This window comes from Dama dama, chromosome 8 (genome assembly GCF_033118175.1).
Source record: "Dama dama isolate Ldn47 chromosome 8, ASM3311817v1, whole genome shotgun sequence".
In the NCBI taxonomy this organism is placed as follows: domain Eukaryota; kingdom Metazoa; phylum Chordata; class Mammalia; order Artiodactyla; family Cervidae; genus Dama; species Dama dama.
In genome coordinates this window covers 17,808,696-17,833,074 of record NC_083688.1, presented here as the reverse complement: position 1 = coordinate 17,833,074, position 24,379 = coordinate 17,808,696, and the positions used below count along the sequence as shown (strand labels likewise).

Sequence of the window (24,379 nt, the reverse complement as noted above, 5' to 3'; positions counted from 1 at the left end):
GAATGTGGTGCCTTTGCTGGGAAATGAGTTCTGTGACTCAGAGCTGCTGCTCGAAAACAAATGTTATTCCTGTGCAATATACATTTTTAACTATTTGTGCTGTTGAGGGGTGGGGGGGCATCTCCCAAGGTCACCCCAACACTAACCCTTCCACAGATAACAGACGTCTAACAAAGAAGTATGTAGTTAGTGAAAAAGAGCCTTCCCTAATCCAAGGCCCTAAGTAAAGTTGATTTCAGGAACACTTATTTAGAGAAATTTCTAAGGCGAAAATAGTTAAAACGGAGACTCGTTAGGAATATACTAACTTCGATCTTTTTAGCTGCGGGTCAACGGATACAGGAATCTAAATTGAAATCTCTTCTTTCACATCCTGAACCATTGTAAGGTCTCCTTATAGAAATGACTGCCCAGTTTATCACCTCTACAGATGCACTTACCTATGTCTTCCAATTTCCTACCTGATGAACAATTCTTTTTTAAGGTGATATTTAATTAAAGGCTTCCAAACTGATCAGCTGGCATGACAACTGCAGATTAGAAGGAAGCATGGTGGTGACTTCTATTAAGCAGAGTTTGATGAAAGTTTCTAACCTCATTATTTGAAAGGGTGATTACAGAGATATGTGACCCGGCTGGAAATGGAAGATAAAAATTTAACTGCATATCTTTAAATTATGTTCCTGTTCTAAGGAAAGTGTTTATCCCTGAGTTCCTTGCTGACCTTTGACTTGGATTTGTTATTACTTAGAGATGCTACAAAAACAATATGAAATGAAACAACGTAATAGTGCTTCTCTCCAGACAGCCCAAAGGTTGAGGCATGTTCACTAAGCTAATTCAATTATTATTTGCTTCTATGATAACAGAAAATTAGACTTCTATCTGATGTACCCCTGGCTTCTCAGGGCTGATAATAGAATGGAACTGAGTGAATAAGAGACTACAAAAAAACGGGACCTTCAATTTCTCCTACTGAAATGAGTTCATACTTTAACACACATGGATAGAATTCTGCCTGGAAAAACAGCTACTCACTCTGCTAATTACCCTTGTCACACAATTTCCAGCAAACTCCTTTAGGAAGATTAAGGGATTTTGGACTGAATAAAAGTTCCCAAAATACCACACTGTTAAATCTGTGCTCTCACTCGGAAAAAGCTTCACAAAATCTCAGATGAAAGTAGACAGGTGGGTATCTGAAGAAAATATTTAAAGTGTAAATAACTTAACATATTTACAATCTTTATCAACTCAAAGTAAAATTCAGACTCCTTCCAGGGAAGACAAAGCCCTCCCTAATCTGGCTCTCCCCCCACACTATCTTCCTCCTTTACACTCAACCCTTCACCTTCTTTCTCCCCTTGGATTATGGCATTCCCACCCCAGGGCCTTTGCATCTGCTGGGCCCGCACCTGAAATGCTTTTCTCTCAGACTTTGCATGGTTCTTTGCTTCAGTTTGCAAAGAGTGGATACGACTTAGCAACTGAACAATGGAAACTACCCTCTTTCACAAAGTTCTCTGCTCAACTGTTACCTCCTCCAAGAAGCCTTCCCTCACTGGAAAATCTAAAGTAATCCCTTTTTTTTTTCTCCCACAGTGCCTGGACATATCTGCCGTGTTCCCAGCTCTGTTCCCAGCATGTTGACAAAAACAGATAATGTGGTGGGGTTTCCTTTTAAAAAGCATTGAAAAGATAAAAGCAGACAGATGACTTGGTTTCTAAAAAGCAATGGGTGATAAGGAACAGACTGAATTGCTCCTTTAGTCCTGATATGTGCCTGTGCTTTGGATTTATTTTTAGGAAGGCTTCCTAGAGTGGGTATCATCTCAAGAAGGAGGAGGAATTTAATTCGCTGGGATAAAGGGGGCATGTAAACCAGGTTTCTGACACCAACTCTTAAAGCAAGGTCAGAGGTTGACTTACTCACAAATTAAAACTTTTAACACATGCCTAAAAAAACAGAAATACATTTAAATCATTTTAAAAATTGTAGAGATCACTACAAAGAAATTGGTTCTGGAAGTGCAAATCTCCATGGTGCAGCTTAGGGAATGACATCACTAAGGCGAAGACCACCTGTTTGATGGTCAGAGAGGCCCCAGGGCTTCTGTCCCATCATCACAGCCCACTGCTGGAGACCACCAGTCCCCAGAGACTGTTTAGGTGGGTCACTGCTTACAGCCGTCCCGTCGTGGGCAGTGTGAGAGTGGGTGCTGGTGGGGAGAGCTGGGTGGGAAGGGCAGACCCCCAGTTCACCAGGCCCAGGAGGCAGCTCCACCAGGTGAGGGAATAAAGAGCTGAAAGAAAAACATGCTGAGGATAAACAATACCATCTAAGGGCTGCTGTCTGGACTTCACAGGTGAGAGGAAAGCAAGAATAGCATATGGGATTCAGTAAGGAATGACTTATGTAGAAGGCTTGAATATTCACTGGAAGGACTGATGCTGAAGTTGAAGCTCCAATACTTTGCCACCTGATGTGAAGAGCCAACTCACTGGAAAAGACCCTGGTGCTGGGAAAGATTGAAGGCAGGAGGAGAAGGAGGCAGAGGATGAGATGGCTGGATAGCATCACCGACTCGATGGACATGAGTTTGAGCAAGCTCCAGGAGACACTGAAGGACAGGGAAGCCTGGTGTGCTGCAGTCCATGGGGTCACAAAGAGTGGGACACAACCTAGTGAGCGAACAACAGCAATAACAATGTAGAAGGCCAAGAGAAGCACTCTTAGTAAAGAAAAGAGGACAGAAGCTAAAAATTAAACTATTAATTGTATAGATTTCTAAAGAGATTCAAAACAGTGACTCCTATGATCATGCACACACGTACACATATGCACTGAATACAAAGCAGAGTGTTAATTGCACTGGGAGGTCACTGATCCCTTCTTTAAAATAATTGTGTCATGTTTATGCTACTTCTTGGGCTTTCTGCTAGTGGCTTCAATAACAATGCCAACTACCTGCTCTTCTATCCTCTAACACTTCAGACCAGTTTCACTTTAAAAAGTCGATTGCCTAACAACAAATACAAGATAAAGTGCAATCATTAACCTTTAAGCAAAATCTTAGCATCATGAATATTTACTGTAAGTCCTGTTTTTCTGTACATAGCTCGTTCAGTGTTTTTTTGGTTTTAGTTTGTTATGTGTATTTTATCTCACTGGGAAAAAGTCCTATTATAGATGTCACTGCTGCCCTTGAATCCATTACATTTGAACCATAAGCAGAAAATAACCAAACTGCCAAGACATCATAATTAACAGACCTGACTTTGGGGATACTCAAAATTTAACAGGTGATAGATTCTGGGTTCTAATGATGGGGGAAAAGGATAAAGACGTTGTCATGTCAGCAGAAAGAGTAAAGAGAAAGCTCATGGGCTAATGGTTTTCGGCTTACAGTAACCAACCAGCTCGTGTATTAAATACTGTATGTTCTTTTCATCTGATTAATTCATCTCTTTAAGCCAATTTTTTTTCACATCATGGAACTAATCTAACACTATTGACATTTTATTTTCAACTTTTCACCTATGTCAGATAAGTTATGCTACAGTCAAGAGCACTGCTGGGGTGTGGACAGCGTAAGGTGGAGGCCAGGCCAGAGAGAAGGTGCCTGGCAGCCCCGGGTGATGTGAAGGCAGTCTCATGTGACACTTTAGCAGTGACCTGTTTTCTTTCCTTAAATTGTCAGCTGCTCATATTTTTGGCAATTCCAGTGGCCTCTGCAGTTTACAAACAGAAGAATGAAAGGTCAAACTTAAAACAGGTATAAAAAAGGCCCACTTACAGAATCATTAAATACGAGAACATCAAAGCTACTAGAGTCACTGCAAAGTGCCGCATATGAACCTCTTCATCTGTATTACTTAGTGATAGGGGCGGTGAGGAGGGGTGCCTGGGAGTCACATAACCACCTCACCAGTAATCCTTCCATACTAGTTTAGACACTAAAGTGCCTAAAGATACAAAACTAAACTAAAGCTTAGTTTGGTGGGCCTCCTTCCTACTTCTGTGCTTTTACAGAAAACTCAATGCATTGGTCAGTAATTCAAGTGATGTTTATCCAGCCTCTCTGATGTGCATGCCTAGAAGAGAGGTCAAGAGGATGAAGAAAGCCTAGTTCCAGCCTCCAAAGAACTCAGTCCAACATAAGGGTCAGACAAGTGAATGGAGACATGCCTTGAGCCATGTAATTTCAACTAATGCCCCGCGTATGTGCGTGTCAACCATTATAATCATGTGTTTTATTGACTTAAAGTTGCTAAAACTGACAGTTCTAGTGAGGTGGATGAACCTAGAGCCTGTTATACAGAGTGAAGTAAGTCTGAAAGAGAAAAACAAATATTGCATATTAACGCATATATATGGAATCTAGAAAAAATGGTACTGATGAACCTAAAAATGGGAAGAAATAGAGGCGCGGACATAGAGAACAGACCTATGAACACAGCACGGGCAGGAGAGGGTGGGACAAATGGAGAGAGTAGCATTGAAATATACACATCACCATGTGTAAACTAGATAACTGATGAGAAGTTGCTGCATAACACAGGGGCTCAGCCTGGTGCTCTGTGACAGCCTAGAGCAGGGATGGGGTAGGGGGTAGGTGGGAGGTTCAAGAGGGAGGGAGCATATTTATTTTAAAAAAAAGAAGAAAATATTTAAAAAAAAAATAAAGACATAATTTTTTTTTTAAAGTTCCTAAGACTGAAAGAGAGAATGGGCTTGATAATTGCAAGTCTGAAATGAGCCATTCTCTTAGATGGCCATGGCAGCTCTCACAGAAGACACAGCAGAAAGGACTGTTCCAGTGAAAAACGGAGCCAGCTGAGCACCCAGCGTCCTGGCAATGACCCTGGTGTATAGGTGGCCAAGCGGTTTGGGCAAGTCCCTTGCCTGCTCTGGGCATACATTCCTCCAGTGTCCAGGGTCTGGGGTGGGACATGTCAAGATCTGTTCCAGCTGCTCTCAGAGGGTCCAGAGGAGCACAGAGTGCCCTGGGGTCACCTCCCTCCCTCATTTATGCCCACACTCAGTTGGCAGAGTCATCCGGGCCATGGAAAGGGCGTTTGAGGAGGAGAACCTACAAACGCTGATGGAACACACGACATGGCCCAGGCAGCTGAGGCAGGTCACCTGGGTGGACGGGGGACACGGCGGCCTCAGTGCACTTAGATAGGAGGGTAGGCACAGACCGGAAAGAACTGAGAGGGAGTTTCCATAAGTAAAATGGGCCAGTTTTTATCATTTGAGCAGCAGAGTCAATTAAGGAACTTTTAATACAGATTTTGATACAGATGTTAGTTCTGTTGGAAGGAGAGATGCCTTAATAAGTAAGAAGCAAAAACAAAAGCCTTAAAACAGGATTTTTCAACTTGTGCACTAGTGGCTCTTCGGGCTGGGTAATTCCTTGCTGTGGAGGCTGCCCTGTATATTGTAGGATATTGGACAGCATCTCTCATCTCTACTTACTAGATGCCAGTAAGACCCTCCCGTCAACAATGACAGCTATGAACACCAAAAATATCTCCAGACATTGCCACTGTCTTCTGAGGGAAAACCACCTCCAATTGAGAACCACTGTCTTAAAGGAACAGAGTGAAGCATTTCATTCCATCATTATGCTTTGAACATCCATGAGACTCCATACATGAAATCAAAAGGCAACAATACAAGAAAATATGTACAACCTACTACACAGGACTAAGCCCTTTATAATACAAATTCCTAGAAAACAATTAGAGAGAATATACCTCAGTAAAAAGGACAAAGAAATAAGCAATATTCAGAATGATTTCCAAAGAATCATGCCATTTTTACATTATTTTTAAACATAAAACACAATATTATGTGTTTGTTTATTGGTAGGTGGCTCAGTGGTAAAGAATCTGCCTGCCAATGCAGGTGGGTTCTATCCCTGAACTGAGAAGATCCCCTGGAGAAAGGAAATGGCAACCCACTCCAGTATTCTTGCCTGGAAAATCCCATGGACAGAGGAGCCTGGTGGTCTATATGTATAGTTCATGGGGTTGCAAAAGAGTCAGACACGACTTAGCCATTAAACAACAACAACAACTCTTTGTTTAAGTGCAAAAACAAACTTTTAAAAGTAGAAGGGACCATTGTTTTGGGAATTTGAGCAGCAGAATCCACTAAGGGATGTTATAAAATACAGATTCCCCTGCCCCAATCTGTGAGTGAAACACTGAGGACAAGGCCTAGAAACCTTTATCTTTCAGCACTCCCCAGATGATTCTGGAGCACTAGTCCAAAAACCAAAATTCAGAATTTGTCTGTGTAAACCAGGGGATGGCAAATTACAACCACAGGCTGGAACCAGTTTGTTTCTGTAAATAAAGTTTTATTGGAACACGGCCACAGCCATCTGTTCATGTTTTACTGCTTTTGCACAACATCGGCAGAATCTGGTCCACAAAGTCTATACAATATTTATTATCTGGGCCTGGAGTCTGCCAATCCTTGACCCAGAAAAGATGAATCTGAGGATTTACAAAAAGAAGAAAACAGATAGGTGGGCTCCTCTAGGAAGACTTCAGAGAAGAAGACAAGCTTGAATAGGGCCATGATAAAGTTGCTAGCAATTCCATCTAATTGTTCCTCCACATCCAACTCCTTTTACTTGAATGGCATGCACTATGAGATTCAATCACCGAGGGACCTTTCACAATACAGCTTAAGGTAGAGAAGGAATCAGATGGTCTTTTTTTTCCCTTTACCTTTTATTTTATACTGGAGGATAGCTGATTAATAGGGCTTCCCTGGAAGCTCAGTGGTGAAGAATCCGCCTGCCAGTGCAGGAGACTTGGGTTCAGTCCCTGGGTCGGGAAGATCCCCTGGGGAAGGAAATGGCATCCCACTCCAATATTCTTCCCTAGGAAAACCCGTAGACAGAGGAGCCTGGCGGGCTCAGTCTATGGGGTCATAAAAGAGTCAGACATGACTTAACAACTAAACAACAACAAAAATAGCCGATTAACAGTGTTGTTAAAATTTCAGGTGGACAGCAAAAGGACTCAGCCATACAAACAGGTACACACTGCTACACCCAGATGTCCTTTCAGTTCTTCATATCATGTTTCTCCACCCAAAATAGAAATGGCACTGGTTAGAAATGTCATCTTCATGCTGAAAGACAAACGAACATTGTTGGGGTCCAACTGTCATAGTATTTTTGTCCTAAAAATGAATTTTTCCCACTTTCTTCAATAAAGATCTCAACTATATTCCAACACCAACTGCTTACCCACTAGGAGTAAAAATGTGTGAAAAAAAAAAAAAAAAAACCATTATAATGCTTATGCCAGTAGTAGTCTTGGCCAAGAAATGCATCCCATGAATTTTTTTCCCCCAGATCCAAATAACAAAAATGCTCATTCACTTTAATGAAAGTGAAAGTGAAGTCACTCAGTCATGTCTGACTCTTTGCAACCCCATGGACTGTAGCCCACTAGGCTCCTCCATCCATGGAATTCTCCAGGCAAGAATACTGGAGTGGGTTGCCAGTTCCTTCTCCAGGGGATCTTTCCGACCCAGGGATCGAACCCAGGTCTCCTGCATTGCAGGCAGACGCTTTAACCCCTGAGCCACCAGGGAAGCAAGAACTATATATCTTAGTGTGTTGGTGTGTTTGCATGTGTGTGTGCTCAGTTGCTCAGTCGTGTCTGACTCTTTGCTACCCGATGGACTGTAGCCCACCAGGCTCCTCTGTCCATGGGATTTCCCCAGCAAGAACACTGGAGTGGGTTTCCATTTCTTTCTCGAGGAGATCTTCCTGATCCAGGGATCGAACCTGAGTCTCCTGCATTGGCAGGTGGGTTCTTTACCAGTGAGCCACCTGGGAAGCCCATATCTCTTAGTGAAATACACTAAGGAAACAATTCCCACGTGTTCTGATATTGCTTTACTTCTGTATTAGTAACTTTAAATTACTTGAAAAATTATTCCTGGACTGATCTGGGCAGCCCATTTCTCCCCCCAATTCAGAGTCACTTTCTTAAAATCAGCCTATCCTGGTTTTTGCATGCAGGTTGAGTCACATCTGTAAGTAAGCTGAAAGGAAATTACAAGCAGAATTCAGACTTTTGATATGAAACAAGTCCATTAAAAATAAACCACTACCTATCTAATTACTTTCCAACTTTTCTATGGACTCTCTTTAAAACCTGATACTTTGGGGAGTTACCTTGAAATTGCACTCCCTTTGCTGTAGTCCAGATAACATACACAGTCAATACTCATACTGATGAATCTTTAATTCCTGTTCCTTGCAGATATATCAAAATTAAATAACTATTCTTCAAAAACTTGGCAAACCCTTTGTCGCTTGGTGTCCGCATTCAACTACATTCTAAAGGATAACATTCGGCTGCGTTTACTGCCAAAGGCACACCAGCTCAGTGAAACACCTCTTGTCTTTTTTTTCTTTTAACCATTTGGAGATCATTTTCTTGAATCAGAAACTCACAGAACAATTCCAGCGCATATATTCTTGTTCCCTCTCTCATCAGAGACACTCAGACATCCAAGCAAACTCTTTTGACAAAACAACAATGTCACGAATACAGGAACTATGTCAACTTTTACCTCCTTGCCTATTCACTAAAAGGAGCCTGCAGCAAAATGGGAATTAAATAGCCTATGACGATCATTTAATCATCTCAACCAATGCAGGAAAAGCATTTTATTAAATTCAATATCCATTTACAGTGAAGACAGTTAAAAAACTAGGAATAGAGGAGAACTTCTTTATTCTGATAAAGAGTATCTATTAATACCAAAAAAATCCTTCAGAATATAATAGTTATCAGTGAAATGTTGTAAAGTTTCTCTCTGAAATTGAGACCAAAAGAAGGAATCTGCTCTCACCACTTCCACTGAAAAACACATTCAAAGTCCTAGCCAGTGCAAGGAAGCAAGAGTAAAAAGAAGTTATAAAGACTGAATAGGAACAAAAGTGTTATGATGCACAGACTATGTGATTATGCATGCTGGTAAGTTATTAGAATATGGAACTTCATCAGGTTTGCTAGATACCAGGTCAACATTAAAAAAAAAAATTAAAAAAAGAGAACAATTGCATCTCCATGTATCAGAAACAGAAAAAAATAAAATCTTCTTAAAAGTGTGGTCTACAATATTTTTTAAATCCCTAGGAATAAATCAAGCTAAAGAAGTACATGGGCCTCAACAGAAAGCTATAAGATAGTGAAATAGTATTTAGAGAAATCAAAGACAGTATATATAAATGGAGAATCTAGTCAGGGACCAGAATACTCATTTTCACAAAGATTTCAATTTTCCCCAGTGACCTACAGATTCAATGCAAGTCACACCGGTGTTTCTTTGTTCTTCTGTAAAACGTCCCTAAATAGCCCAGACAGTCCTAAATAAGAACAGTGGAGGAGGGGTTGCTCTTCCGCCTCAGAAACTTTAACGCTATAGTAATTAGGACAATAGAACAGAGAATCAAGAAACAGAATAACCATATGAACACTTCATTACTGGACTAGAATAGTGTGATAAATACAGCCTTTTCAATAAATTGATAACCATATGAGGGAAAAAATTAAGCTTAGCTCCCCCATCACAACAGATAAAAAGATAAATTGCAAGTGATCTGAAACTAATATAGATTAATTATACTTCAATTTAAAATTTTTCTAACTTAAAAAGTTTCTAAACTATTTCTAAATAAGTTACATTAATTAATTAAATACATACAGGCTTCCCTGGTGGTTCAGATGGTGAAGAATCTGCCTGCAAGGTAGGAGACCTAGGTTTGATCCGTGGGTTAGGGAGATTACCTGGAGAAGGAAATGGAAATCCACTCCAGTATTCTTGCCTGGAGAATCCCATGGACAGAAGAGCCTGGCAGGCTACAGCCCATGGGGTTACAAAGAGTCAGACAGGACTGAACAACTCACACATACACACAAATACATGCAACTGGATAGATGACAGGTAGGTAGATAGAGGATTGTAATCTAAACATACGCATGAAATATGCAGACAGTGTGCTATGAAAAACAAAGAATAGGGCAGTGAACTCACTAAGGGACTCTAGGAAGTCTTCCCATGTGAAGTGTCAAGGGTCAAAGAGGAGCTACCCAAGGAAAGAAGAACAAGAATGGTGCTTCCTGCCAGAAAGAACAAGTACAAAGTCCCTGAGGTGGTAAATGGGTGGGGTAAGGGAAGAACTACAGATGGTTCTATATAACTGGAGAACATACCACTGGTCTGCCAAGGAGTTTTAAAAGCAGATTTTGCTCAAAAGGATGATGACCAGTTGGTAGCATCTGGACTTTGGATCTGAAGGCAAATCGATCATGAATTTTAAGCAGGAATAGGAGAGATGAAGTATTTTAGAAAAATCCCTCCAGCAAAAATGGGATGATGTATTCGAGGAGGTCAACCTAGAGACACAAGGATGTATCACCAGCCAGTTGAGAAGGGATGTGAGTCATGTCTAGGGCTCGGTCAGCATAGTTGGAAACGTGAAGGCGAGCTGGAGAATCCGTAGGATTGGAGGCTAAGTGATTGGGTGTGACAGGTGAGAGAGGAAAGGGGCTGTGTGGGGGAACTCCTGGGATTCTGGCCTGGACAAGCAGGTAAAGGGTAGGGTCACTCATTGAAATACAGGCTTCAGAAAGAAGAACAAGTTTACGAAGGAGCAGGGAACCATGGTTTTTGGTTTGGGGAAGAAAGATATTTGGGTGAGTAAGATACATCGAATGGGGGTGTCCTAAAGAGATTGTCAGTAAGATCTGAGGCTCATGGGGAAGGGATGAGTTGGTGTTCCCAATTACCAGTATATTGGGGAGGGGAACAGGGGAACCTTGCATACACACACAATCATTGAGGGGGAGCCTCAGAGAGGTTGGGAAGGGTCCGCTGAAGGAGACAGGAAACCGTGAGCACAGAGAAGAAAAAAAGAGGTTACAAGCAAAAGAGTTCAAATTTGTTGAGGGCCCATGTATGTCTCAGGCTTCCCAGATAGAGCTAATGATAAAGAACCTACCTGCCAGTGTAGAAGATATAAGAGATGCAGGTTCAAGCTTCAGTATTCTTGCCTGGAGAATCCCATGGACAGAAGAGCCTGGCAAGCTACAGTCCATAGGGTCACAAAGAGTCAGACATGATTGAAGCGACTTAGCACACACGCATATATGTCTCAATTCATTTGCTCTTAACAATCCAGTGAAACAGATCCCATCCTCATTTTATCCGGGGAGCTAAGTCTCAGAATGGTTAAGCAGCTGGTTCAAAGTCACACATAGTAGGTGTCAGAGCCGAGATTTGAACCCAAGACTGAGCAACTCCAAATTGTAACTCTTTCCCACATACCCTGGAGAAGGGAAAGGCTACCCACTCCAGTATTCTGGCCTGGGGAATTCCATGGAATGTAGAGTCCATGCGTTCGCAAAGAGTCAGAGACGACTGAGCGACTTTCACTTTCCCATATTCCAGAGCCTCTTAGTTTATCTCATCAAGTCAGTGAGTGAGTTTGAGAAGGAGAGTATGGCTGACGACCAGAGGCCACGAGGGGAGGGTAACATGATTACTGGACAGTGGACCCTGGATTTGACACTGGCCACGTGACAAAGGCAGTTTGGGCAGCTCGAGGGGTCAGAGGCCACCTTCCAGTGAGTCAGGAAGAGGCATGAAGACATTCAGGACACCGTGGGAGTGAGGGGATCTGGCTCCAGTCAGCTGTGAAGGGCTTCAGGTTAAACAGACCCCAAACCCAGCTCATCGGACCTTAGAAAGAATATGAACTGAGCCCACCCAGCTTAAAGAGAGAAGACGCCTGTCCAGAGGCCCGGGTTCATGGTTCTCTTCAACATCCAATTCTGCACACATAAAATGTGAGACACCTGAAGGCACGTCCAGGAGTGTGGAACCCATAGGATTCCACAACCCATCCAGGCAGGGTGAAGAACAATGACACGTCCGATTTTCATTGGCATTTATTCTGACAAACAGCCCCCAGGAAAACTTCTAAGAATGTGTCTGCTGGATGAACCACAAGCTGACCAAGTTTCTGGAATGCACAGAAGAGCAAAGTCTAAACCCCAAGAATACAAACAAATGGAGCTGTCCTACCCAGATAAATTCAGAGACATCATAGCATGTGACGTGCCCACAGCAGAGAACCAAGGTGAGGGGCCTCAAAGATGTAACCTACACAGGTCACACTGGCAGTAAGAGAGGATATGGGCGAAGGTGACTTTTATCCTGAGAGGAACTAGTTCATTAAAGTCAGGGATGGAACTGTTCACAAGTGTGTGGGACTACACCTTTCTGGTTGACATTTCCCACCCATCAAATGAAAGAAGCATATTTTGTTTATGGCCCCTTTTCAAATTGTCATAAGAAATAGCTTTGCCACCTGCCAACTCTGTAACCAGTGTCACAACCTGAGACACACACCCTCAGTGTTTCCTGAGATGGACAGGTAACTGCCCTCGGCAGGAGACCCTAGTAAACACCATCCTGAGCAGTGTCAGCTGAGCCCCTCATTTTTTTTTTTGTTTTGCCTTTTCTGACTTTTTTATTAAAGTGAGCTGATTTACAACATTGTATGAGTTTTAGGAACTGCACTCATACTTCGAGAATTTCCTGCACCCGGCATTCATGAAACGGTTGGATGGCATCACTGACTCAATGGACATGAGTTTGAGTAAGCTCCGAGAGTTGGTGATGGACAGGGAAGCCTGGAGTGCTGCAGTCTATGGGGTCGCAAAGAGTTGGACAGAACCAAGCAACTGAACTGAACTGAGCATTCCCCTTCCTGAAAGATCCCAGAAGCTGCTGGCAAAGATGATGGCACCAGCCTGCCTTTGCCCAAAAGTAAACTCAGTGTTCCTTCTTGGCTTTGCTCTTCTATGATGGAGCAGCACAAGGATTCCATGGAGACGCTCCAGCCACACAGCAGCCATGCAGAAGCCACAGGGAAGTTAGCAAGAGCCCAAATACAGTAGCCTCTATTATTCCAATGGGTTTGGTTGCCATCCTGAAAACCTTGGAAAGACAAATGACATGTATTATACCAGACTGGGGACTCGAGTCAATCTCCCTCTTTCAAAAGAGCCTTCCAGTGCCCTAAACCATCCAACCTTTTGGTCCAACCACACCCCAGTCATTAAAGGCCTATTTAGAGTTGAAAAATAAAAGATCCTTTCACATTTGTTGGGGGCCCCAAAGGTGTCTCCAAATTTTAACATGTGCTGACTTCTTTATTATTTAAATTAGGTGTAAATGACAAATGACACTTCTTTGGGGTAGCAAGGAGCTGCAAAACCAGGCACATACTGGGAATTCCCTAAATATCTATTGAAACAGAGAGGACCTCGCTTTCATTTGGACCATTCTTCATGCACAGTCTTTTCCATCCAGGGGTATCCCGTATCTGCCAGGCTTGAGAGCCCAGGATCCTTGAGAAAACTTGGGGGAGAACTTATTCCTGTTGTGAAGCCAGGGTCACCCTGGCTCTCGCTCTAAGCTCTAAAGTGCTCTGTATGCTTGTCTGCCTGCCCGGCCTCCTGACTACCCTGACGTGTACTTTTGTCTCTGCAGGCACAAAAATTCGCTCTGCTCTGTTTTCAGTTTTTCTAAACTTAAGTGGAAATAGCTGCTCTGATTTTAATAGCCATCTGCTCCAGAGATGAGGACAAGGGTCAGTGGACCTAAGGATAAATCTCAAGTCTGTTGTCCAACTTCATTCACCTGGAGGTAAGCCTTAGGTGGCGCTAGTGATAAAGAACCCGCCTGCCAATGCAGAAGACATAAGAGACTCAGGTTCAATTCCTGGATAGGGAAGATGCCATGGAGGAGGAAACGGTAACCCACTCCAGTATTCTTGCCTGGAGAATCTCATGAATAGAGGAGCCTAGCAGGCTACAGCCCACGGGGTCGCAAAGAGTGGGATATGACTGAAGCGACTTAACACATGCACAAAAGCTTTCTAGAATGAGCAGCCTTCATACAGAGATCTTCACTAAGAAAGAAAGCTAGGAAGAAAAAAAAGATGAAATTCAAGCCACCAGCAGCAAGGCCTAGATTGTTGTTCAGCCGCTATGTTGTGTCTGACTCTTTGCGACCCCACAGACTGCAGCATACCAAGCTCCCCGGTCCTCTACTATCTCCCAGAGTTTGCTAAAATCCATGTCCATTGAGACAGTGATGTTATCTAACCATCTCATCCTCTGCCATCCGTTTCTCCTTTTGTCTTCAACCTTTCCCAGCATCAGAGTCTTCCAAAGAGTTGGCTCTTCACAAAGACAGTCAAAGTGTTGGAACTTCAGCATCAGTCCTTCCAATGATTATTCAGGGTTGATTTCCTTTAGGATTTATTGGTTTGATCCCCTTGCAGTCCAAGGGACATCCCTAGATATCCATTAGCAATTGTTTTTAAATCCACAAAAGCCAAATACCCCCAAAGAGCATGCATGCTCAGATTAGTCATCTTAGGACATGGTTGGAAAGAAGATCTCTGATTGGCTAACATCTGGTAACAGGCCAACTGTTTTGCCATGAGGAAGCTGAGAGGGTCTTAAACATGAAAGACAAAAGAAAGCTAGTAAAGGGATAGAACAAGGGTTAGAGTAAATGAGTGAATGAATCCATGGAAGCCCTGTCAACCAGAAACAGCCATGAGTTGGGACGCCCAGAGAAGAGGAAAGTGACGAATAGAGACGGGAGTGTCTGCAACCTGGGAGTTAGGGTAGGAGGGGTGGTGGCGGTTTATTCACTAAGTCGTGTCTGACTCTTGTGACCCTATGGACTGTAGCCTGCCAGGCTCTTCTGTCCATGGGATTCTCCAGGCCAGAATACTGGAGTGGCTTGCCATTTCCTTCTCCACGGGATCTTCCCGACCCAGGAATCGAACCTGGGTCTCCTGCATTGCAGGCAGATTCTTTACTGACTGAGCTATGAGGGCAGGAGGGAGGACAAGGATAGAAAGCCACCACCACCTTAACTGTGCAGCCCTGTGAACACGGGACTGTTTTACCCGGAAACAGAAGAGAGAACATTCAGAGTGCATTTCAGGGTGTTGTCTTTAAGATACAGGGCAGTTTTCTCAATCATGACAAGATAAACCTTAAATCAGTAGAGAGCTGACACCTGGATAGTTATGTCTACAGAAGCAATGTGACAGGCGTGCTGTAGTTTCAAAGACACTCAATTCATACAAACAATCTCTTTAAAAACACAAATATTTAGCATTTCCTATTAAGTTATGAAATTAGAAGGGTAGAAAAACCAAACTGGAAAAATGGTCAGTAGGCATAACCATGAGAATTAACGGTTTTTCAGCAAACTCATTTTTGAGCACAGAGCATCTTCTGAACGGTTTTAGCATGTTGATGAAATCCATCACATTTAATAATGCTTTCCAAGTTGGACCATGTGAATTAAGTTACTGCGTAAAGATTATAGACACCGTGATTTTTCCAGCATATGTAATACAGGCACACAGAAAATAAAAGCTTAACTGATGGGATTTTCATTACTCAGGACTTTTATTATATCAGATTAAACTGATGGGCAGCCCCTTCTTTGGCTAAAAACATTTAACAATTTTAGATAATATAGAAAATAGTTTAATTCAAGAGTAAACTTTAAAAGGAGGCAGGGAGGCAGAGTGTGAAAAAAAAGGAGGCAGGGGAGAAGGGGAACCCTCAAGTTTCAGAAATGATAAGAGAAGGGGACTCGAAACCGGAGCCACTAGCCGTTCATTGACCACAGGGGTTATGGACCTGGAATAAGACCTAGGGGCTGGGGAGTTGAATTCTAGAAATCACATAGGGATGGAAATGTGGCCATGAGTCCAGGAGACATAGCGGAGCTATACCTGAGTCCATACGTGAAGCCTCTTAGGGTCATCCTGCCTGCTTAAAAAAAGGTTAGTGATCTGAAGATCCCACAGGGGAAACAGCTGAAAACCTGGCATAACTTCAGGGTTTGGGGATGAAAAAATAGTTGTCCAGAAGTAGCCAAGACCTTCCATACAAATATCCCATGAAACTGACAACAGCCCTTTGATATGGAATCTTAAGTCAAGAAATGCACATTGAAAAATGATCAGAACCAGCAGAGTGATGGAGTGACACTTTCACAACAACAGAGTACAAGACTCACACACACATGTGCACACACTGACACATACTATAATGAGCTCACAATCCAAAATTACAATTGCACAAGGAAACAAACCACCATCAGCATTTAGAACTACAGGTAAGATTCAACAGAATCCTTTCCCCTACTGCATGAACATACATTTATATATCTTAGGATAAAATAGATGCTTATTCCCAAATGCCAAAGAATGTTCAAATTGCAGCACAACTGCACTCATTTCATATGCTAGCAAAGTAATGCTCAAAATCTTCCAAGCTGGGCTTCAGTAGTACATGAACCGAGAACTTCCAGATGTACAATCTGGGTTTAGAAAAGGCAGAGAAACCAGACATCAAATTGCCAACATTCGTTGGATCATAGAGAAAGCAAAGGAATTCCAAGGGGGGAAAAATCTACTTCTGTTTCACCAACTATGCTAGTCTTTGACTGTGTTGTTCAGTCACTCAGTTGTGTCCGACTCTTTGTGACCCCGTGGACTGCAGCTCATCTGGCTTCCCTGTCCTTCACCATCTCCCAGAGCTTGCTCAAACTCCTGTCCATTGAACTGGTGCTGCCATCCAACCATCTCATCCTCTGTCATCCCCTTCTCCTCCTGCCTTCAATCTTACCCAGTATCAGGGTCTTTTGCAATGAGTCACTCTTTGCATCAGTTAGCCAAAGGATTGGTGCTTCAGCTTCAGCATCAGTCCTTCCAATGAATATTCAGCATTCACTGTGTGGATCACAACAAACTGTGAAAAATTCTTAAAGAGATTGGAATACTAAGCCACCTTAATTGGTCCTGAGAAACCTTTATGCAGTTCAAGAAGCAACAGTTAGAACCAGACAAGGAAAAATGGACTTGTTCAAAATTGAAAAGGCATACATTAAGGCTGTATATTGTCTCCCTGCTTATTTAACTTCTATGCAGAGTACATCATGCAAAATGCAGCTGGATGAAGAACAAGCTGGAATCAAGATTTCTGGGAGAAATATCAACCTCAGATATGCAGATGATACCACTCTATGGCAGAAAGTGAAGAGGAACTAAAGAGCCTCTTGATGAGGATGAAAGAGGAGACTGAAAAAGCTGGCTTAAAACTCAACACTCAGAACACAAAGATCATGGCATCTGGTCCCATCACTTCATGTAGATGGGGAAAAAGTGGAAACAGTGACAGATTTTATTTTCTTGAGCTCCAAAATCATGGCAGACGGTGACTGCAGCCATAAAATTAAAAGACACTTGTTCTTTGGAACAAAAGCTATGACAAATCTAGAGAGCATATTAAAAAGCAGAGACATCACTTTGTTGATGAAGTTCCACATAGTCAAAGCTATGGTTTTTCTAGTAGTCATGTACAGATGTGAGAGCTGGATAATAAAGAAGGCTGAGTGCTGAAGAAATGATACTTTCCAATTGTGGTGCTGGAGAAGACTCTTGAGAGTCCCTTGACCTGCAAGGAGATCACACCAGTCAATCCAAAAGGAAATCAACCCTGAATATTCACTGAAAGGACTGATGCTGAAGCTGAAGCTCCAACAATTTGGCCACCTGGTGTGAAGAGCCAACTCACTGGAAAAGACCCTGATGCTGGGAAAGATTGAGGTCAGGAAGAGAAGGGGGCGACAGAGGGTGAGATGGTTGGATGGCATCATCAACTTGATGGACACAAGTTTGAGCAAACTCTGGGAAATACTGAAGGACAGGGAAGCTTGACGCACTGCAGTCCATGGGGTCATGAAGAGTCAGACATGACTTAGCGTCTGAACAACAATAACACAAGATACTTACAGTATATTTGAAACATTTGGAGGATTCTCCACTTAACTTCTTTGATAAACTGGCCTGACACTTTTGATAAGAGGGTTTCTACCAAAGAATACCAATAGCTTACAATAGCTAAGATTTATGAGTGTTTACACTGTGTATTGCACAGTTCTCAATGTTTTTCATGTTTTAACTCATTTCATTTTCACTATAACTCTACCAAGTAAACAGAATTATCTGCAAATATGTCAGGCTCAGAGAATTATAATACCTGTCCATGGTCATCAGCTAATATGTAAGAATACTAATCCAGGGAATTCCCTTGAGGTCCACCAGTTAGGACTCTGCACTTGCACTGCCTTCAGCCCAAGTTCAGTCCCTGTTTGGACAACTAAGATCTCAAAAGCTACGTGGTACATAAAAGAAAAAAAAGAAAGAAAACATTAATCTAAGTCAAAAGACACAATTCCAACTCAAACCCCATGTCCTTTTATTCCTAATTTGTCAAATTGATTTAAAAACTTAAATGGCAGGTGCAAGGACCAAGTATTTCCAAGATAATTTGAAAAAAATAAAGATACATTTTCCCGATCAGATATAAAAATTTACTAGATGTCTATAATCATTGTAAGAGTATAGTACTGATACAAAGATGGACAAATTCAACAGTGCATCAGAAAAGAGAACAGAAACTTAGCATATAAGGGAACATATTATATAACAGGAAAGGCATTAAAAATCCATGCAGGAAGGATAAAATATTTAGTAACTGGTGCTCAAATAATTGCTGATCCCTGTAGCTAAAATAAATATGTAACTCATGCCATATATATCTATATAAAAATGAATTCCAGATGGATTGATATTAGAAGGCCAAAATCTATAACCTGAAAACTTTTATATCAAGGGTCTATAAACTACAGCTCATAGGCCAAATCTGGCCCATTTTCTGATTTTTGTACAAAAGTTTTATTGGGACACAGTTGTTCCCACTAGTTTACATATTGCCCATGGCTGCTTTCATAGAGTTGAGTTGTTGCAACAGAGAAAATGTGGGCAGCAAAACCTAAAATATTTACTCTCCGGCTCTCTGCTGAAAGATGTGCTGATTCCTGTTCTAGATGAAAATATAGGAGACTATTTTCATGATATCAAAGTCCAAAAGAACCTCTAGAGTAAGATGAAATATGAATATATTAAGCTGAATAAAAATTTAAATAAATGAACTAGAGTTACCTCTGACAACCATGGAGAAAAACACAATAGTGTGTGGGAAAAAATCAAGTTGCAAGACAGATGCAGAATGACTTTTCTATGGACATTTTATATCTGTGTTGTAAAAATATGAAAATGCAGAGAGAAAGCTTACATATCATCAACTCAGAATATCACTTCTTTCTGGAGAGAGAGGAAGGGAAATAGGGTCAGGGAGGAGTTTGCAGCTTACAAATTTAATACACAGAAATCTGGTGCATTTCTATACATTAACAATAAAAGAGCAGAAAGACAAATTAAAAAATAATCCCATTTATCATTGAATCAGAAAGAATAAGATACCTAGAAATAAACCTACCTAAGGAGGCAAAAGACCTGTGATCTGAAAACTGTAAGACACTGATGAAAAAATCAGAGATGGCACAAACAGATGAAAAGATATACCATCTTCTTGGATTGGAAGAATAAATATTGTCAAAATGCCTATACTACCCAAAGCAATCTACAGATACAATGCAATCCTATCAAATTACCAACAGCATTTTCCCCAGAACTAGGACAAGAATTTTTAAATTTGTATGGAAACACAAAAGAGCCCCAGTAACCAAAGTGATATGGAGAAAGAAGAAAAAAAAAAAAAAAAAACATGGAGCTGGCTAAATCAGGCTCCCTGAATTCAGACTATACTGCAAAGCTATAGGAATCAATCATATTCACACTTCACTGAATTCACTGATGAGCTTTAGTGGTTTTCTCATAGCACCTTTAGTATCTTTAGTATCTCATAACATGTATAGTATCTTGTCACCTGCAAACATATTGGGGCTGGTGGGCTTTAACTGTATCTGTTAAAAAAAAATCTGAAGCAAATATGACATGATGATGTTTGTTGAACCTCAGATGCTAATCTATGCTTTTTTGTGTGTTTGAAATATTTCCTACTAAAAATTAAGTTGAATCTGTGATCTTCATCATTAACAAATATTTATGAACACCTGTATGCAATTATCTAGTCCAGAGCTCAAAACTCTATGATTCACAGGTCAAGTCCAGCCCACCATGTCTATCCAGCCTGTGAAATAAAATGATTTTACATTTTTAAAAGGTTGAAAAAAAAATACAAAGAAGGGAACTATTTCATATCATGTGAAAGTCATATAAGGTTCAAGTGTCAGCATCTATCAATAAAGTTTTATTAAAATTTAATTAAAATAAAATTTTATTTAAAAATTTGGAATAAAACTGTCATGAAAAGTGTTAGTCACTCAGTTGGGTCAGACTCTTTGAGATCCCATGGACTGTAGTCCATGAGGCTTTTCCATCCATGGAATTCTCCAGGCAAAAATACTGGAGTAGGTTGCCATTCCTTTCTCCAGGGGACCTTCCCAACCCATGGATCAAACCAGGTCTCCTGCACTGCAGGCAGATTCTTTACCATCTGAGCCACCAGGGAATGTCCAGCATTTTAAATGACCCAACAATTCCATTACTGGGCATACACCCTGAGGAAATCATAATTGAAAAAGACACAGGTATCCTGATGTTCACTGCAGCATTATTTACAATAACTAAGACATGGAAGCAACCAAGATGTCCATCAACAGATGAATGGATAAATAAGTTGTGGTACATGTATACAATGGAATATTACTTAGTCATAAAAAGGAACGCATTTGAGTTGGTTCTAATAAGGTGGATGAATCTAGAGCCTATTGTACAGAGTGAAGTAAGTCAGAAAGAGAAAAATAAATATTGTATATTAGTGCATATATATGGGATCTAGAAAGACGGTACTGATGAACTTATTTGCAGGGCATCAGTGGAAACGCAGACATAGAGAACAGACGTGTGGACACAGTGGAAGGGGAGGGTGGGACATGAGAGAGTAGCATTGAGACATATACATTACCACATGTAAAACAGATAGCCAGTGGGAATTTGCTGGATGACACAGGATGCACAAGCCAAAGCTCTGTGACAAACTAGAGGGGTGGGAGGTGGGAGGGAAGTTCAAGAGGGAAGGGACATATGTATACCTATGGCTGATTCATGCTGATGTATGGCAGAAACCAACACAGTATTGTAAAGCAGTTATCTTCCAATTAATAAATAAAAATTTTTAAAAAGAATACAAAACTTATTATTGGCTGCTCCCACCCTAGATCAGCAGAGCTGAGTAACTGCTACAGAGACAATGTGATTCACAAAGCCAAAAATATCTACTGTTCAGCTCTTTGTAGAAAAAGTTTGCTGATCCCTGCACCAGGCCCTGGGAACAGCCAGAGTCTCTGCTCCCACAGTGCTGGCAAAAGGACGCAAATGATAAACACTGTAGACACATCAACACTGTCACACATCGCTGCTCATATGTATCACCTAATGCAGAAAAAGACAAAGGCAATTTTCTTGCATGAATTATACAATCTACTTTATATAGCTTGAATTTTTAAAAAAGCTATGAATATAGAGCTCCCTCAAAGAGACAGAGATAACGTCTGAAAATATTTTTACTATCCTTTTCCCCAGAATTATATTACCAATTCAACTCATCAGTTAGAAATATTCAGGACGTGAAACTTTATCCATCAGAAATCTCCTAAGAAAAATTCATCAGTCTTGCAAAAACCAGAATAGGAATTAAAGTAACTGTGTAGTTGTAGAAATGATTCTTTTACTGTTGTTCGTGTCTCTCGTTCTGTGCAGAGTTAAGGTAGTAAAACTGACCTGGTGCCATTTGCTGTGATGAAGAAAAGTTATCAGACTTTGGGATGTGCCACACCCAATAAACCTAAGCTGAGGTCCAGAAATAAACAAGGATGTGTGTCTTTTATCAATGAAGAATGTGAATGGTACAGAGAAGGCAGTGTTTGTGGTCCACTGTGTCATGGTGCAGACTTTGATAAGAAACACTCAAAATAGCACCCAAATCAGTGAACCCTAAAAAAGAGAGTGGTCTCCTGAAGAGCAGTCAGTTTGCCTAGAAGAGTATTAGCAAGATACCCACTCGCTTCAGGACTGAGACCCATGCTCAGAAGGATGGTTCTGTCTTCTATATCTTCCAGAGGAGCATCAGCAGTTGATGCTTCTAAGGATGACCCAGGAGATCCCTAGAGGTCACTATTCATGGGTTTCCATTGCTCTATCTGGCCGTGCACAGAGGACATCATTTCCTTGACCATCTACAGTGTACTAGAAGACTACTCACCGGGACCAACTTCCAGGCTGGGGTCCTTTCATTAGACTGGTGCACTTTGGGCAATTTCAAGCCATTTGCACTGTCTAATGGCAGTAGCCAATGCATACGCTCCTACATCCACAGTTCCCATACTGGGTGTCAAAACATCATGGGCCATTGCAATAAAGTCACAACAACATCCAGGATTATGTAGATTTTCTTACTGTAATTTTCTAGGACAACACAGGATACATATCTACCAGACATCAAGAATGTGCAGCTGGAGGTAGTTCATGGCTCCAACATTCTCTTCCAATATATTTCCTTTTATAATTTATTTTATGGAAGTACAGTTGATTTACAATGTTGTGTTAATTTCTGTTATACAGCAAAGTGATTCAGTTATCAGTTATATATATATATAATGGAAAAGAATATGAAAAAGAATATATATATATGTATATAAACTTTTTCACATTCTTTTCCATTATAGCTTATCACAAGATACTGACTATAGTTTCCTGTGCTATACAGTAGGACCTTGCTGTTTATCCATTCTATGTATACTAGTTTTCATCTGCTAATCCCAAGCTTCCAATTCATCCCTTCCCCACACACCCTCTCCTGTGGCAACCACAAGTCTGCTCTCTATGTCTGTGACTCTGTTTCATATATAAGTTTGTTTGTGCCATATTTTAGATTCCACATATATGTGATAACATATGATATTTCTTTCTCTTTCTGACTAACTTCACTTAGTATGATAATCTCCAGGTCTATACATGCTGTTGCAAATGGCATTATTTCATTTTTATGGCTGAGTAGTATTCCATTGCTTATATATGTATCACAACTTCTTTATCCAGTCATCTGTCAATGGACATTTAGGTTATTTCCACATTTTCATTATTATAAACAATGCTGCTATGAATATAGGGGTGCGTGTGTCTTTTTGAATTATTTTGAATTATATATGAGTACTACTTTTCTTTTGATGACATCATATTTTTTCAGCTAGATTTGCAGCAGTTGCCATGATAAAAAGCAAATAGCCCATGAAAGTCACCATGAACAGAAACTGAGGGTGATGGTGATCGATTTGAGGAGCTGTGAGTACCCAGCAGGCACACATCCCCCCTTAGAGGTTATTTAAGAATGAGACAACAGTTACTATCCTTTTATTTCAATGCATGTGCATTATTTTTTCAAACAGTTACAAAGTTGTTAGGGCCAAAGTTGCTGAGTCCTAACTCTACTGACATAGATTCTCTCCTTGACCAGACTCTCCTTAAGCTCTAATGAACTTTTCAGTGAAAGTGAAAGTCGCTCAGTTGTGTCCGACTCTTTGCAACCCCATGGACTGTAGTCCATGGAATTCTCCAGGCCAGAATACTGGAGTGGATAACCTTTCCCTTCTCAAGGGGATCTTCCCAACCCAGGGATCGAACCCAGGTCCTCCGCACTGCAGGCAGATTCTTTACCAGCTGAGCCACAAGGGAAATCCATTGAATTTTTCAACTAGGTCTCAATTTTTGGACTTCTGTGTTTGTATCTATACTGCACAGTTTTAGAAAGAATCCTGTTAGGTCAGTTTAACCAAAATCTCCCCTTGCCCTCAATGTTTCCTATGAGTAATTTTCCATCCATTGATACCCACCTACCCTCTGTTATAAACTCCCATTTGCCCAGGCTGTATTCATAACTAAGCCCAGTTCTGTACTGAGGTCCCTTTTCCCTAATGCAATTGTCTTGAATAAAATCTGTTTTTTGCTCTTTACCTACTGTCCAGCTCTTATTTTTTCTTTAATATTATATTGTAAATGGAAGCACTAGCTTTTATTTTTGGCCTAACATTCTGTGAAAATTTTACTGTGATGCTAAGACCACCATAAACCAAGGCAGTTTGAGAACCTCTGGCTTATATCCAAGAGGTTGCTGCCAGGTAATCCATAAAAGTTTTCCATCGTGTGTGTCACTCTATAAATGACTTTCATAAAAAGTAAATTTCTGCCACTTCAAATTATAGAAAGTACAACAATCTGGAGGCTCAGCTGTCTACTTGTCT

The 24,379-nt window shown here is 41.1% G+C and overlaps 1 protein-coding gene across 1 annotated transcript in view; it reads right to left on the bottom strand.

Annotated features, from left to right (window-relative positions):
* Positions 1 to 24,379, bottom strand: part of DNER (delta/notch like EGF repeat containing) — a 382,981-nt gene that overhangs the window by 228,711 nt on the left and 129,891 nt on the right. The gene's annotated exons all lie outside the window — the stretch shown is intronic.